The 15,154-nt window shown below is 40.5% G+C and overlaps 2 long non-coding RNA genes across 3 annotated transcripts in view; one reads left to right on the top strand and one right to left on the bottom strand.

The window, feature by feature from the left end:
• Nucleotides 1-1,487: 1,487 nt before the first annotated feature.
• Nucleotides 1,488-11,709, bottom strand: LOC139614509 (uncharacterized). 2 transcript variants are annotated; one of them, XR_011687068.1, is made up of 3 exons: nucleotides 11,576-11,709; nucleotides 8,164-8,307; nucleotides 1,488-3,793 (listed from the first exon to the last, which is right to left on the bottom strand). It is a non-coding gene; the product is annotated as an uncharacterized lncRNA (long non-coding RNA). The 2 variants fall into 2 exon arrangements; XR_011687067.1 differs by lacking the exon at nucleotides 11,576-11,709 and adding an exon at nucleotides 8,556-9,201.
• Nucleotides 9,286-15,154, top strand: part of LOC139614508 (uncharacterized) — an 8,879-nt gene continuing 3,010 nt past the window's right edge. The window contains exons 1-3 of the long non-coding RNA XR_011687066.1: nucleotides 9,286-10,370; nucleotides 11,658-12,126; nucleotides 13,362-13,493. This is a non-coding gene — a long non-coding RNA (uncharacterized lncRNA). The remainder of the gene's footprint in view (nucleotides 10,371-11,657; nucleotides 12,127-13,361; nucleotides 13,494-15,154) is intronic.

Genomic DNA, 15,154 nt, shown 5'->3' with positions numbered 1-15,154 from the left:
CATATGCTCATCACTTTAATAGGAAACTTAATCAAGTCACAATTGTGTTTCCAACAGAACATATTAAGTGTTGTAAATTAGCTCTATATCAATTTAATTTGAGACGATGTTGAATAGTTTGCTATATAGATTAGTAACCTAGTGTTTCATTTCATTAGCATTTCAGTAGCTATTTATATTATTATGTTTGGCAGGTTACACTGGGAAAATGCCTGTTCAGGACTGAAACAGTGTGAGTCTACAGTAAGTGCTAGCAAATCACAGTTTGGGCTAAGATTAGCTGCTCTGTCCCGGTCCTTTCACCACAGCACCTCCAGACAAAATGGTGTTGGACAGTACGTTTACCAAACTCATCCAAGTTCTTTTCTCTTGTAAAAGTGATGCATCATTTGAAAATATATATAAAGCTATAATACTCAGGCTAACTCTAATGTACGCTAGCTGCGCCATGTTTTCTAAATGGATCATTAGCTGGTGGAAATACTGATTTTGCCTGGGACATGTGGGTTTAGCCTCAGTCCTTTAACATAATATCATGTCCTGTATGTAGCCGTCAAGAGCACGTTCGAGACCATTTTAAAGGGTTCTCATTTTAATATGAGTCTGTGGGGAAGTCAGCAGGAGAGCCTGCAAGTGTCTACAAGTGTCTCAAAGCAAGGAACCATTATCTGTAAAAAATAAAAATAAGAAAAATAAAAAATAAAACACAAGGAACCTTTAGAGGTAAATCTGCCACTATAGTAAACTGCATCTGAATGGAAGGCACAGAACTATTAGGCTACTAGTCGTACAAGTGTAGACTAAGGGGGGCTGATGGTGAAGGTACTGAGCAGTATGAACACCTCAAGTGTGATCTGACAAATGATGTGTCAGCCAGCCTGTTTATCTCATGCTGTTTTATTAACCAGGCTGCTGAATGAACACGTGAAGCTGAGGCACCAATTGTTTCTGGGCCTTTCATGTTAGGATACGAGACTCTTCTTCCACAACCATTCTTCCGACATAAAGCCGAGAGCGTAAAGAAGTCAATAAAGTAATTATAGCGTCACCCCTGCCTTGCCCCTCTGCGTTCTCACTCAATTAGCGCATGGATCAGCGAGCCAGCTGCTGCAACCCCAAAGCAGGTTCATCTGTGCAAAATACAGTGTTGCAGAATTTATCAGGACGCAGGGGTACATTCAAGTCTGGAATCTATAAGCACTAATTAGAGCCTGAATATCCCAGACTGTGGTCTCAAGGTTAGAAAAAGGAACAGGAAGCTTCCCTGTCGTGCTTCTCTCGCCTGCTCATATCTCACTTGCGGCACCTGAGTCTGCTTGAGAATCTCTTTGTCGCCGGCTCACCTGGCTATATTCAGCTACCTGTGTGTGCATTATAGTTTCCAGCCTCATTTGCATCTAACTTAGAGCTTTGATGCAATTGCTAGAGCGAAAGAGACGGCAGCACCGGGTGTCACAGTTGTGGCCCCGAGAAATAAAAGCAATGGGTATCAGACTAAAAACAATCCACATGCTTCCAGTGTTTATGATTTACTGTACAGGGCACATTTCAGCATCATAATGACTGTTTGGTTTGTCTTTCATGACACCAAAATCAGCTCTCCACCTCCTACGTTTAAACTGTTGACTGTATCCATACAACTCAACGCTGATAACAAGTATAGAAAAGCTGAAATATATTTAAGCTCTTTGCTTCTTTTTTCCCCTGCCAGAGGGAGATATGGCATAATTTTCTCTGTCTGCACGGTTCGATAAGCTCAGTGGAAAGACAGAGCCCCCCCTCCCCTCACAATAATAGAGTGCAACACTTTTGGACATTTGGAATTGAACAGCTTGAATTGTGAGTGGTCCGCTATAGGGTATTACAGTGGCTGGGGATGAATATGTGTTTTAGGAAAGGTCACTCTCTTGGACTAACGCAGCACTACCTCTCATTCATGATAAACAAAGCTCAGGGTAACGCAGCACTATAGTCAGAATAATGCAGCAGCAACAAGCTGATTAATTTAATGAAGCTCACTGTGTGTTCAGCTGTGAACATGTTATTGCTCTCATTAGACTATAGGAGGTCTGTTTATTTGTTTGTGAGGAGCCTGTTAGGGTTTCCTGAATTTTGCTGAATCAGGCTTAATGAGGTCTGAACAGAGTCTCTAAGGCAAGTTTTGCTTTCTGTCTCTTTTACTGCACTCTAGCTTATAGTGAGTATATTCTTTTTTTTTTTAACTAAACCTTTATTTAAACAGGTAAATAGGTCACAGACCACTTTTGCAAAGGAGTTGACAAAGCCAGCATCATGTTACACACAAAATAAAGTCTACATTCATCAAACAAAGCAGACATCAGAGCTGCAGAGATGTTTGTGACAGTGAAGATAAAGAAAAATGTTTTGATACAACGGTAAAAAAAAAAGAAAAGGAAATGAGTACAATGTCCAAATTTTGGATGTTGTGAAGACCAAGGACTTAATTTTTAAGTTTGTTATGTATTTATTTTATATATATTTTATCTTATTATATTATATAGTAAAGGTCAGGAAGAGAGAAAGTTGACCTAAATTTGTAATATTAAAAAAAACAAACAAAAAAAAAACGTAGCAAATCAAGTCACATCCACACGGCCACTCTTAAGCTTAAAAGATATCATAGAAATTATTTATTTACAACAACAGTTTCATTTCATCAAATCTACAGGAGACTGAAGATGTGCTAAATTCACATGAAGACAATTCTTTGAAATAGGACATAATATTGTGAAATGCGCGTTATACTAATGAGCTACAGTCTACACATTTGTGACATACTTATTGTTCCTTCTACATTAATCACCACAGAGATCCTCTACTGTACACATTAATAAAAATTTAAAAAACTCCAAGAGAAAAACATTTAGGTTCCGATGGATAAAAAGTGACAAAAATCAGTAGAGCTACTGCACAAGAATAGAAAAATAGATTTACAGTATTATCTTCTCGCTCTTTCATAATTACATGAAAGAGCCAGTTTATTTCAGCTCTCATTGATTCATTGTCAAGATAATCAACCGCACTGAAATGAATCTATGCACAAAAGGAGGAGGAAAACAAACAAACTGAAAAAGTCAATCTGAAAACTATTTATTTACCTCAGCTGAAGTATCAATTACCTTGTTGTATCAAAAACCAATGGCAAACAAAACAGTGTTCATGAATTAATCTGATCATTTTAAAACTCAACTGAGTTAGTGTTACACTGATATAACACTGGTGGATCAACACTGCTGGAGCAGAAACTGAGATATCTTTTTTTATTCCATGCATTTTCTTTCTCCTGAAAACCTGCACCTACATTACCCATAATGCAACTTGACTGCCAACAATTCAGTCGCGGATTTGGGTGTTTTATGCTAATAATGGCTAAAGGGCCCTTTAACTTTAGCAGAAACACACAAAAACAATGTTTTTCAGGAGGATTTTCCAGTGTTCTGTTGTGACAGGTCAGTATTAATCTAGAAATCAGTGTTCATTGTTGTAAGCAGACGTCTCTTAAATTTGAAAAACCATAATTCAACACATGTAGTATGTCTGGCTTTTGTCAGAATAGAAAAAGCTTAAAACTCTTTCACTTTATCAGAAAACATTAGGCAGATACATGTGACTGATAAAGAAACGGAATCTCTAATCTCCTTGTGTTCAGCTGCCTTGCCATGAATTTTCCCTCCTTCTGTCTCAGTCGATGTCAGCTGCGTGTTGGCGAGATGATGGGAGAAGACGGCCCCTAGCTGTCCAGCCTCTGGCCCTCTCAACCTCTGTGCTCAGACTGCAGATAATGACCATGTCAGTAACAGAGGTGGTAGGAGTACTGATTGTCTGACATTACCATATCTGGCCCTGCTGTCACTGATGAGGGCGCAGCAGAGTTACAAGCTGCAATAAACCCCGCAGGAAATGATGAATGATGCCATATCCAGCTGGCAGGAGAAGCTGCTGGGAGGCAGCACCATCACGTTCAATAACTGCTCTTGTTTCTCACAAACATCCTTCTACCATCAGAGAAGGGAAAAGTGACTCCCCAAGTGATTTGTGGTCATGGTAAAAGTGATTTTTTTTTTTTTTAATTAGGGCTGAACACAACCCAACATTTTCCTATTCCACTAGTAATTGCATCTTTGATATTAATTTATTTATTTAAATTAAATGAGACTGAAGATTCTGTTGATGTATTTCAAAACATCAAACAATATATGAACTTAACACCAACTCAATATAGAGAGAAGTGCACAAACATACAGTGAGCGAGGTCACTTAGGTTCCCAAGTTCCCAGGAACACTTGGACAAGTCCAATAGCGAATATTTATCCAAGCAATCTGTTGTTGGAGCAAGCTGCCGTGCTAAGTGGCTAACATTAGGCGAATTACATGTTTGATATGATAAGGCATGTTTGAGGTCAACGAATGATGATAATAATAGGTGAATGTTTGCCTGCAGAGTTTGCATGTCACCTTTTTGAGGCCGTCCGTTTTGCCTCTGGAAATGATCCCACACTTTGGATTCCCTGCTGACATGTGGTGTCGCTACTTCCTGTGCAGTTTATTTGTTTATTTTTCTGTGACCCACCGACCAATCAAAACTTGGTCAACTTGATCTGGTGTTAACATGGGTGATCTGCTCTCATGGTCAGCTCTTAGTGCGTCAGTTCACACATCTAATCAGACTGTGGCAGAGGACGTCAGTTTAGTAGACAGTCATTCACTGCAGCCCTGGACACATTTGAATTGACACTGTTAAGTGGGTTAGGTTAGGTGTGAACAGACAAACTTAACTCTGACCAATTATGATCGGATCACTGAAGACAGGTTAATACCAGGTCTGAGTGATCAGATCTCAAATGCCTCCTCAATGCGTCTTGGCTGCGTTCACACCTGTACTTAGAGCTGTCCACTCGTCATCAATCACCAAAGGTGGGTGTGAACGACAGGTCTGAACAAGGCCTGAGACTCTTCTCATCAACTCATGTTTGGCTGATTATCAGGGAGCAGCCTATTACAGTAGTTCTGGATTAGACTGAGAATCTAGAGAGGAAATGTTTAATTTTCATGTCATTTACATCAATAATGGTCCTAATTATTATAAGTGTGCTCAGAAGTGTTTACCTTTCACTGCAGCCCTGGCTTTGGGCCACCAGCAGATTAACACCTGGATCTGAGGGAAGTGAGCACCATTTGTGCTTCAGTCTGTTGCACTTATGTGAGCAGCTCTACTCCCTGCATACAGTAAATGGAGCGAGTTGATCTACCGATGTGTAAATCCCATCCTCTGGCTGCATATATTTCTCTGCACTTGTCAAGATGCACTGGTACTAGCTGAAAGCTGCCTGCAGAGGTGGAAATTGAGCGACCAACAGAAAGGTCTTTTTGCTCCCTGTGCTGTTGATCTATGTGAGAAAGGAAGAGAACTGAGTTTAATGTGAGAAATAAAATGCTGGAGGCTGTTTTTTCCAGGAAAAGTCTATTCCATCAAGTGCACACAAGATCACAGCACTGCTTTATGACATGCAAATAGTTTATCATTGTGTCATCACATAACACAACACAACATATAAACATAAAACTCTCAGGACAAGATTAATATTCGCTGGATAACATTCAACCTTTCAGTGTTTCAGTGTCTCAGATTTAATTATCTCGCTCAGTGCACAGATTAATAAATGAAAAGGTTCATCTACTGTTGAGATTTATTATTGCAGAGATACTTCAGGTGATGATTTTTAGCCTTTTGCATAAAGGATTTAGGAAGTGAACTCTTTTGGGGTTTATGAGCACAGAAGGAGGGAAATGATGCAGAGAAAGTGATGGAGGTGGGATTTATTAAAGTGAAATCATCACATTTGCATGCAAATACATATGTACAGGCAGAAATTTAAATTAATCTAGCAATGAACTACACCTGAAGTTTTTTCTGGTATCACAATGAGAACAGAGCTCAATGGAAACCGCGGCAACTGCACACATTTCGCACATGAACTGCTTTTGTCAAGAGATGTACCATCACAAGAGATGACCTTTAAAGTCAGTTGAAAGCACCTACTACCACAGAAGAAGAATAAAGATTCCTGAAACGTGCATCATGTGGAGCACTTTCATCTTCGCCGGTCGTGATGAAGAAAAGCCCAAATGTGTATACCTCTGACAGGCTGGCTGATGTAACCACGGAAACACCTGAGGACGTGCAGCGCATACATCTCGCCCAGTGGCCACCCGAGAGGAGAATCAAGAAGCCAATTACCTGTGAGTTGAAATTCTGAGGTTTGATCCCTGAGCACGCCAAATGTCTGCTGCCTGGCTTAAGTGTCCTTGAGCATACTGAACCTTCAGCTTCTCCCTTGGGTCCAAGACTGCTTCGCGATAACAGCCAGAGCAGGGTCCATTGGTACCAAACATGGAGTAAAGGAGCTGCTTGGATAACTTTTCAGTGGCATTTAAAACTGCACACATATGAGAAACGGAGTTTACTGATATCATGTCATCTACTCTTACAAAATTTCTGTTGCAGCCAAAGCTGCAGGACTTGAGTGTTTTTATCTCATACTTTTGTCAGAAGTTGGACGACCTTTAAATAAAACCTCGACATCCAACACTTAGTGTCTTCTGTCCTAAAATCTACAGCTGAACACATTCTTGGCCCAGGACAACAACTCTGAAGTTTTTCTGTCGGTATTTTGAAGAAGCCAGAGCACTGAGGCTGCCCTTGTTAGAGACATCTATTTAAACACAGTCAGTGGCAAAATATTGAATCTCAGTGTTGCATTTGACATGGTTCACCTATTATTAGACAGATTATACAACTGGGGGGGAACTTTCTGCCACAGGACTAAACTGGTGACTACTCAGTGTCAAATGCTAATTACACATCTGAGTGAACAAAAGTGAGATTTGGCGTTCCCCAAGGCAAAACAATGTAAAAACAACTAAATATATTACCATATCTATGATTACGACACACTGATTTATATAATTATATCAACAAGTGAGTACGCGTTGAACAAATCAGGGGTTGGATGTGCCAGATATTCCTCCACTGAATCAAACAACTACAATAATAACATCTGAGGCCAAAGAAGAACGATTACAAGGCAGCGCTCAGCTTTAATGGCTGATGTTAAAGACCGCGAAACCAAGCCAGCATCCACATTAAGACACAATCAGCCTACTGTTACCTCTCCATAATAATGGGAAATATAATTACCACTTTCCTCCAGAGAGCTCAGTGAGAGGCTTGATACCGATCTCATATCTCAGTAATCATATGACGTTTACCCACAGCCAGCAGCTGGTTATCGTCCCTTACCTCTCAGACTGGAAACAGGAGGAAACAGCTGTCTAAAGGTATAAAAATCTGCCCGCAAGACGCTCAAAAATGTTTCTGTTGAGATGAAAAATGGGCTTCATGACCACCCAAAGCTTTAAAGCCACATTCACCCACACATTCATACAGCGCTTTCTTTTTACACATAGCACACTTCCACCATGCACACACACCTCTACACTGATGGAACAGCCATCAGAGGCAATTCGGGGTTCAGCTGGGGGTCGAACCACCGGGTCTCACCCACTCTACCTCCGACATGTCGTCCTACATGATTAAATAAATATATAATGGTATATGATGGTAACTTGCCTCAGTTTCTTGTACCACATAGTGTAAAGGAGCAACTGCCTTTACTGGTGTTGAATCTCAATCAGCACAAGTCGGCAACACTGGCTCAGTCTAATGAGCACGATCCACACCGTATCCTCCGCTCTTATAAACTGCACTTTCATTTTTATTCTCCTATTTAATCTCTATTATTCAATATATCTTTATCTTATTTTAAAATGTTACTTATGTGTTCTTTTTATTGGGACTTTTATATATCTCAATGTTAATTTATGTCATCAAGCACACTGAATCACCTTGTTTAAAGGTGCTACTTAAACACACTGTGCCTTCAGTTGATGGGCATTTATAGTCCTGGTTTTTAAAAGTCAATTCAAAACAAATTTTATGTCAGTGTGGCATTAATATTGTCATAATCTGCCCCCCTGTGACCCTGGGCTCCTTATTTCCTGTTCTATTTTGAAATGTCTCACCTGTTGTGTTTATCATTTATCTTACTTCCTGCCCCAGTTATTGCACCTGTGTCTTGTTACCTGCTTTGTTGGTGGACTTTCACTCCTTGCGGACACAGATTGGAATTTGTTTCTCCATCAAAGTGAGACGTCTGTGTTTTTTCTCTGTTGAATAAATTGTTGAACAGCCTGAGAGTCTGCATTTGGGTCCTGAGATCCTTAAACCTGGAACAAACATAGCAAAGAAACGTAACCCTGTAAAATCCCAGATGTCAGAGAAGATGTGCTGACACTGAGTAGAGATGTTAACAGACACATAGAAGTGACCTCTTCAGGTAAACTCGTACTCAGGGAGAAGTTTTACAAAGAGAGAAAGTCAAAAGCAAACTTTTCCTCTGTAATACAAAGTGTTTCACCTTAGTTTTTTTTATATAATGTTTGGCTGTGTATAAAGCATCGAGCACTTTACTTACGTCCGTAACCCCAGAGGGTTTTCATTGCTTCAGGCACAAAAAGTTGAATTTCCAAGGAAATAACAGTCAAAAATCCTTTTGATGATTAAAAACTGGGGTTTGTGCAACTTTTTTTTGATCCGCTCCCAGATGCACCTGGACCTGTTGGTGTGTGCCTGAGGAGCCTGAAGATTAGACAACCGGCTGCCCTTCAGCAAGGCATTACGCCTGCAACTGCAGCAGTGGAGCATGTAACCAGTGGTTAAGATTTCAGAGGCAGAAAGGCAGTTTGAACCATCTCAGAACTGTTCTTTATGGAGCCATAAATGCTGCTGCCGCTGCTGCTGCTGCAGTGGTACAAGCCTAAAGATCCATTTAATGATGCTATATAGGGCTCATGTGTATATATGGTCAGTTAAACACTGTAAATCCTCAGTGAAATACTGTGATTTAAAATGTGGGCTCAGCTTCTCACAGCAGAGGGCAGCAGTGATAAAATATTGATGGCTCATTAATATTTTCCCAACTCTCCCTCTCCAGTGTAACTTAAGCAGAATGTCAAAGGGTTTCCCAACAAACTCCTGATGAATTATTGCTAACATGTTTCAAAATACATGTTTTTGTAGTAGAACAGAATAGAATAGAATAGAATAGAATAGAATAGAATAGAATAGAATAGAATAGAATAGAATAGAATATCTATTTATTGTCATTGCAACATACACAATTGTATAGCAATGAGATGAGGTTTTGGAACTCTTAAGATGCCCTTGGAATAAGACTATGAGAAAGGTAGAAAAAAAGTATAAGAAAGTATAACATTATTCAACTAGAACTGTAAACTAAGTTGAATAATAAAGTTGAAAAAATTATTAATTAAAAAATTAAGTAAGAAAATAAAGTGCAGCATCAAATAAGAGTAAAAGTAATACTGCGCAACCGCATCCTAGATGTATACACTGTGCAAATAACTACAATCATTTGCATAGCTGTGCAGTGTTTGAAATAAAATACAATGTTTGAGATAAAGTGTCATCCAGAATAAATACTATTCATATAGCAGCACCGGGCGTGTAAGAGACAGTGTGGAGGAAGATCATTTAACAACTTCAAAGCACCTTCAGATGAAAGGACACTCACTAATACAGGACTAACCTCCGCTGGGGGTAGGCACGATTACAACACCAGACAAATGACAGTGGGTGAGGTGGCTCTCCTGCAACCCAGATCTAACACAAAAAATTGAATCATTTATCATCATTTATCTGAAAACCCCCAAACTAGATCACTCTTACTAAAACAGCTGAATAGATTTATAAAAAGTCACAGATAGATTTACAGTGAAGAGTGTAGTGGGAAAGTGTCCTCACTGATGACCTGCCAGGATGAGAGGACTGACAGATTACATTTTCACTTTGACCCCTAAAGAGCGCAGTGACATGTAAACATAAACGAATGGACTGAGGGAGCTGTTTTTTTTATTGTATTTGAATACAGTCACTAAGGAGCAGGTGAAGTCTTTGAAAATAAAATGTTTTTCAATTTTTATTTGTATATAAGACAAAGATAAAGATAAGAAAATTCACATATAATCACAGAACGCCCACATGAGTATGTGAAAATGAAAATGCAAATTGGATTTCTTACTAAAATCACACACACTGTGGGCAGCGGGGTCACGTGACTAATAGGCTGAAGCTCAGCAGCAGACCACAGGTGTGCTGAGGGGCAGCTCACACAGGTGCTTTCAGTTTTCTTTGTCCTGTGTCCTGAGCTCATTCTGTGTTCGACCTCCAGCTGAGCTGCTGCCCTCCATCTTCTCGCCTTTGTTCCCGAGTGAGTAGTTTAGTTCATTATGGTTTATTTTGTTGTGAAGTAGAACATCTAATCTCCTTGGTTTGTTCTCACATGATTTTATATTTAAAGTCAGAATATACTGACGTACTGATTCTGATTTATAATCGTTTGTTTCTTCATTCAAGATAATATGATCTAATTTGACCAATGTTCACTTTCTTTCATCTGTAGAAATAAAACCACTCACACCTGACCGACTGCAAAACATGAAATACTTTGAAAGGGAACCTGCTGATTGCTCCTCCTATATTCATTAAGTCCAGTGTAATCCTAGAACACATACATGAGGGAGAGATTTCATTTTCATTTTCAAGTTTACATGAAGACTTGAATAAAGTCCCCTATAGGTTTCTATAACGACTTCACTGTTTATAATTTTAGGCTGTTATTCTTCTGCACCAGAGGATTTGAGGATGAACTATATTATATCACATATTTAGCATTTAAAGAAGAACCCAGCCCTTCCTAAGAATTCACAGTTCTTCTTCCTGTGCTCCAGAACAGTTTGGTCAGTATTTGTGAACATGCAGCTCTCTCCTCTGAAGAAACGTGTGACGTCATCCCAGTTTACTCTGTAGCAGCGAATGAGGCTCTGACGCTGTGAGGCTGTGAAATGTTTGTGTAATTTCTTGCACCAGAATGAATTTTTTCAAATCTTAAACTTTTATATTTAATTTCAAGTCTGGATCAGATTAAGGTGCACGACACACGGTTAGTGTAGATTCTGGGGTTAGTGAGGTCACTTATTTCCTCCAGGGGCTCAAAGTCATTTCAGCTGTAACTTCAGTAGCCTGCTGATGGAAGGAAGCCTCTGATGTTGTAGATGATATTTGCAAACAAGTCTAAACTTCCACAGTTTGTGTTTCTACTGTATTAGTTCATCATTTGAACTCAATAGCTTTTAACGTTGGGATTCAATTTAAAAAAAAGAGTAATGCAGTTGATCCACATTTTTATTTCCCACCTCTGACATTTAATCATGTTGTAATGGAAACACAATCGCTGGCACTAAAACAAAGCCGTTGTTTCGGCTGCTCTGATTTCTGGCTTCAGGACCGAGTGAGGTGTGTTTCCATGTGACATTTAAGTCCAACTTCAAATGAATGAACTGTATTTATGGATGTTTTGTGATTATAATTCAATAAAAACGTGAACTTCATGCACAGCTTCTGTTGGTCTCTCACCTTCACTTGCTGCTGTAGTTTATGGGTTTTTGCTGCACTTTATGAACTTTTAACAAGTTCATGGATGTAGTTTTACTTGCAGCTGATGTTTTTCTGGACTCCTGCATCATGTTTGGAGGAACCAGAGCAGAGAACATGAACCTGCATTTATCCGCTGCGCACATCCGGGTAATGGACAGAAAACGCGCCATTTCTGCTTTAAATACTGACAACAAAAAGCAAGATGGCCGCAGTCAGCCGCCGCCTGGCTCTGTGCACAGCCCGCCTCCATCACACCTGGACGACCCCGGACCTCAGCAGAGTAGGAACCTTCCTCCTCTGACATCCTGTTTGCAGAGGAACTCCACGCCCTGACACCAGAGGTGGGACCTGCAGCATCAGGTGTATGGAGCTCCTGTTTATGAAGGCTGGCTCCTGTGGCAAAAGAAACCAGCTGATTGTTCTAATCAAACATCGACCGTATTCTTCTTCCTGCTGCTGAATCCCTGAAAAGATATTTTTAAGTTTAATAAAGTTGTGGGTCCGGGACTTCGACACCTCCCCTTGTAAAGGTGGGCGATCCGGCAAAAAAAAAAAAAAAAAAAAGCTCATGAAAATATTTTGGGTGTAATTGCAGTAAGTGATCATAATAGAGATCTGCATTCTGTTTCCGGTCTGATTTTATTGTGAAAGTCCGGAACGGAAGTTGTTCGGTGTCGTTCGGGTGTTTCCGCGGCTCGGATGTTCTCGGGTGTTTGGGACACGAGCGGTGCCTTTGAGGTGACAGTGAAATAATCTCTTGCTCTGATCCTGACTGAGCGGAAGCAGCTAGTTAGCCTAGCCGCCAAAGCTAGTTCCACTAACTGATCACAGAGTGACCAGTGACCGGTGATGTGTAGCACAGGGGCCCCTCCCGACAGAAAGGACCCCGGCCGTGTACCGTCACACCAGGGTGAACATTTCCAGTGAAACTACACCGGGTGTAGTGAAAACACACATGAAGGTGGATCCCAGGGAGAATCTGGTCTGTGCAGGTAGAGAGAGGCTCGTTAGCAGCCGGTCGCTCATTCAGAGTGATTATGGTGAATAATAAATAAGATGCCATTCATTTGTTTGGTTATCTGGAGTTTTACATGATGGAATAAGTGATCGAGTCCCACAGATAAATCCTACAAACCAAAAATTACACAGCTGTTACAGTTTGGTTGGTGCGCTGTAAGTTTCTGTCATCGATTAGTCGGACTGACGAAGGTGACTCGGCTAACGAAGACTTGTTGACTTCCGGTATACGACAAGTGGCGTACTGTTTACAACTTCCGGGTCGCGCCAAAAACAACAACAACAGGTATTTCAATTCCCGATTTCATTTTCTTATAAACTGAAGTGAAATCATCAGCGTGTTTGTAGTGTAGTTGTTTTCACAGCTGCATGACTTTGATAAGTAAAGTGATCAAACAGAGTTAATACTGAGTAGTTCCTCATTACTTCATCCTGACGAGTTCAGACACAACAAATCAGAGACAGAGATCCCGAACCAATATTTTCATGATAATAGTCATGAGATACTTTTATGTGTATTAAAACTGAATAAACTGAATTACTAAGACGTCTATTAACCAAATGTGTTCATTTTTAATTAGAGTACTTTATAAATTTGTAGCATTTAGTCAGTTAAAGGGCCAATAAATAAGTATTTTAGTTTAATGATGATCAAAGAATGAATGTGAAAAATGCTATCCAGCCCGTCCCATCTCATAATGCCACTGGTGAATCACTGTATTGTTCGCTCTGCCCTCTGTCGATGAAGGGATGAAGAAGTAGGAGCTGTGTTTCTGATGCTGCTGCTCTCCCTCGCCTTCCTGTTGAGGCTCATCTTCTCTTCCTGCCACCACATCGTCCCCGTCTCCCTGACTCAGCTGAGCGCATTTCCTCATTTATTGTGAGTACGGTGGACGCCCCAACTTTCTGATCATATGCTGCTTCCTATTTGTTTCAAGTATGAATTTGACAGTTGGTGAAATCTTGCACATTTCCTCTTTAATACACAATTACAATCAACTAAATAAAAACCTCATATCTGACTCCACCCCAAACCCTCCAAAGCCCTTTTAACTGACAACTGAAAATCAACAAAAGAAACAAATCCAGTTTAAGAGATTAAAATATCTGCAACTTGTACACAGGTCACACACACTCACCGTTTTACAGTAAATGTGCTTAGACCTCTGTCACAGTTGCGACTTACAGAGGTCGAAGTTACCTGCAAATGCTCCAAATATATCCTTGTAATCTGTGTTACATTTTCAGATGTATTCAATAAAGATGCAGTGATACTAGCAATAATAAAACTGGTAGTAATTATTCAACAAAGCCAAGTTTAAGCACAGGAACATCTGTGGACATCCCCACAGGGTGTTAGTGATTGTTTGTAGAAAGCAGAAGAGGACACATCAGCCCCAGAAGTTTCCCTTTGCTTTGTTTTCTCTGTGGGACCATTAAAGTGTTAATCATCTGTAGACAGTAACATGAGTGCGTGAGGGAATAAATAAGTTTCATGATGTTCGTGAGTGACTTTCAGCTTTCGTGAAGGGCCTTCTTCAACCACAAAGAAGAAAAGGGACCAGAGTCCTTTTCATCACATGCGGCTCTGATTTAAATTTAATTACAGTGATAAATAAGCCGAATAAGTCGCCACAGTGCTGATCAAATGTTTCATATCAGCAGCAAAGCAAACAAATATCGGAGGTGTCAGTGAGCTGACTAACCTTTTCAACAGATCCTTGTCATGATGATGAAATGTGCTCATGCTGCAGTGAAGAGGCTCCTGAATCAAAAGTGTCTGCATGTGTCAAACCGTCAGAGTGAAGTTGTGAAATTGTTCCGCGTTGTTTGGATAATTCTTAATCTCTGTCATTCACACACCTACACACAAGCAGGCGGACACACACGTAGGTGCAGGGCTCAGGCTGGTACATGTCTCCTGCTTCTTCACAGGCTGACACAGACCGATGCTTAACCTTTGACCTCCACCATCCGGCTCTGACAACCCCCACCCACACACACCACTCCCTGCTGCACTGACGATGATCTTCCAACATGTCTTTAGTGTGTATACATACACACTTACACACACACACACACACACAGACTCTGCTCCGTGCCTGGGAGAGGTCAACAGGTGTTGGTTGTTAGTCTGCACCTTTGCTGTAATACTGTGTTTTGGCCAGCAGAGTGCAGTAGCAGATCTCTCTCTGTGTGTGTGTGTGTGTGTGTGTGTGTGTGTGTGTGTGTGTGTGTGTGCGCGTGTGTGCGCGTGTGTGTGTGTGTGTGTGTGTGTGTGTGTGTGTGTGTGTGTGTGTGTGTGTGTGTGTGTGGGCTTGTTGTATTGAATTCTTGGGATCCAAAAACCAAGAGCTCATTATGCTTGTGGTGTACAACAGTTTGAGGGTTAAGACTTGGTTCAGGTTAGAGTAAGGGGCTAGGTAATGTATTATGTCAGTGACAGGTCCCCACAAATCAAGTAATTCACAGGTGTGTGTGTGTGTGTGTGTGTGTGTGTGTGTGTGTGTGTGCACACTTCTTTGTGTGTATTGGAAAGAA

Source organism: Trachinotus anak, unplaced genomic scaffold, assembly GCF_046630095.1.
Source record: "Trachinotus anak isolate AG129_WGS33_773 ecotype Australia unplaced genomic scaffold, CSIRO_AGI_Tana_v1 ptg000034l, whole genome shotgun sequence".
Classification (NCBI taxonomy): Eukaryota; Metazoa; Chordata; class Actinopteri; order Carangiformes; family Carangidae; genus Trachinotus; species Trachinotus anak.
Note: the sequence above shows the minus strand (reverse complement) of the source record. Positions and strands in the feature narration are given on the sequence as shown.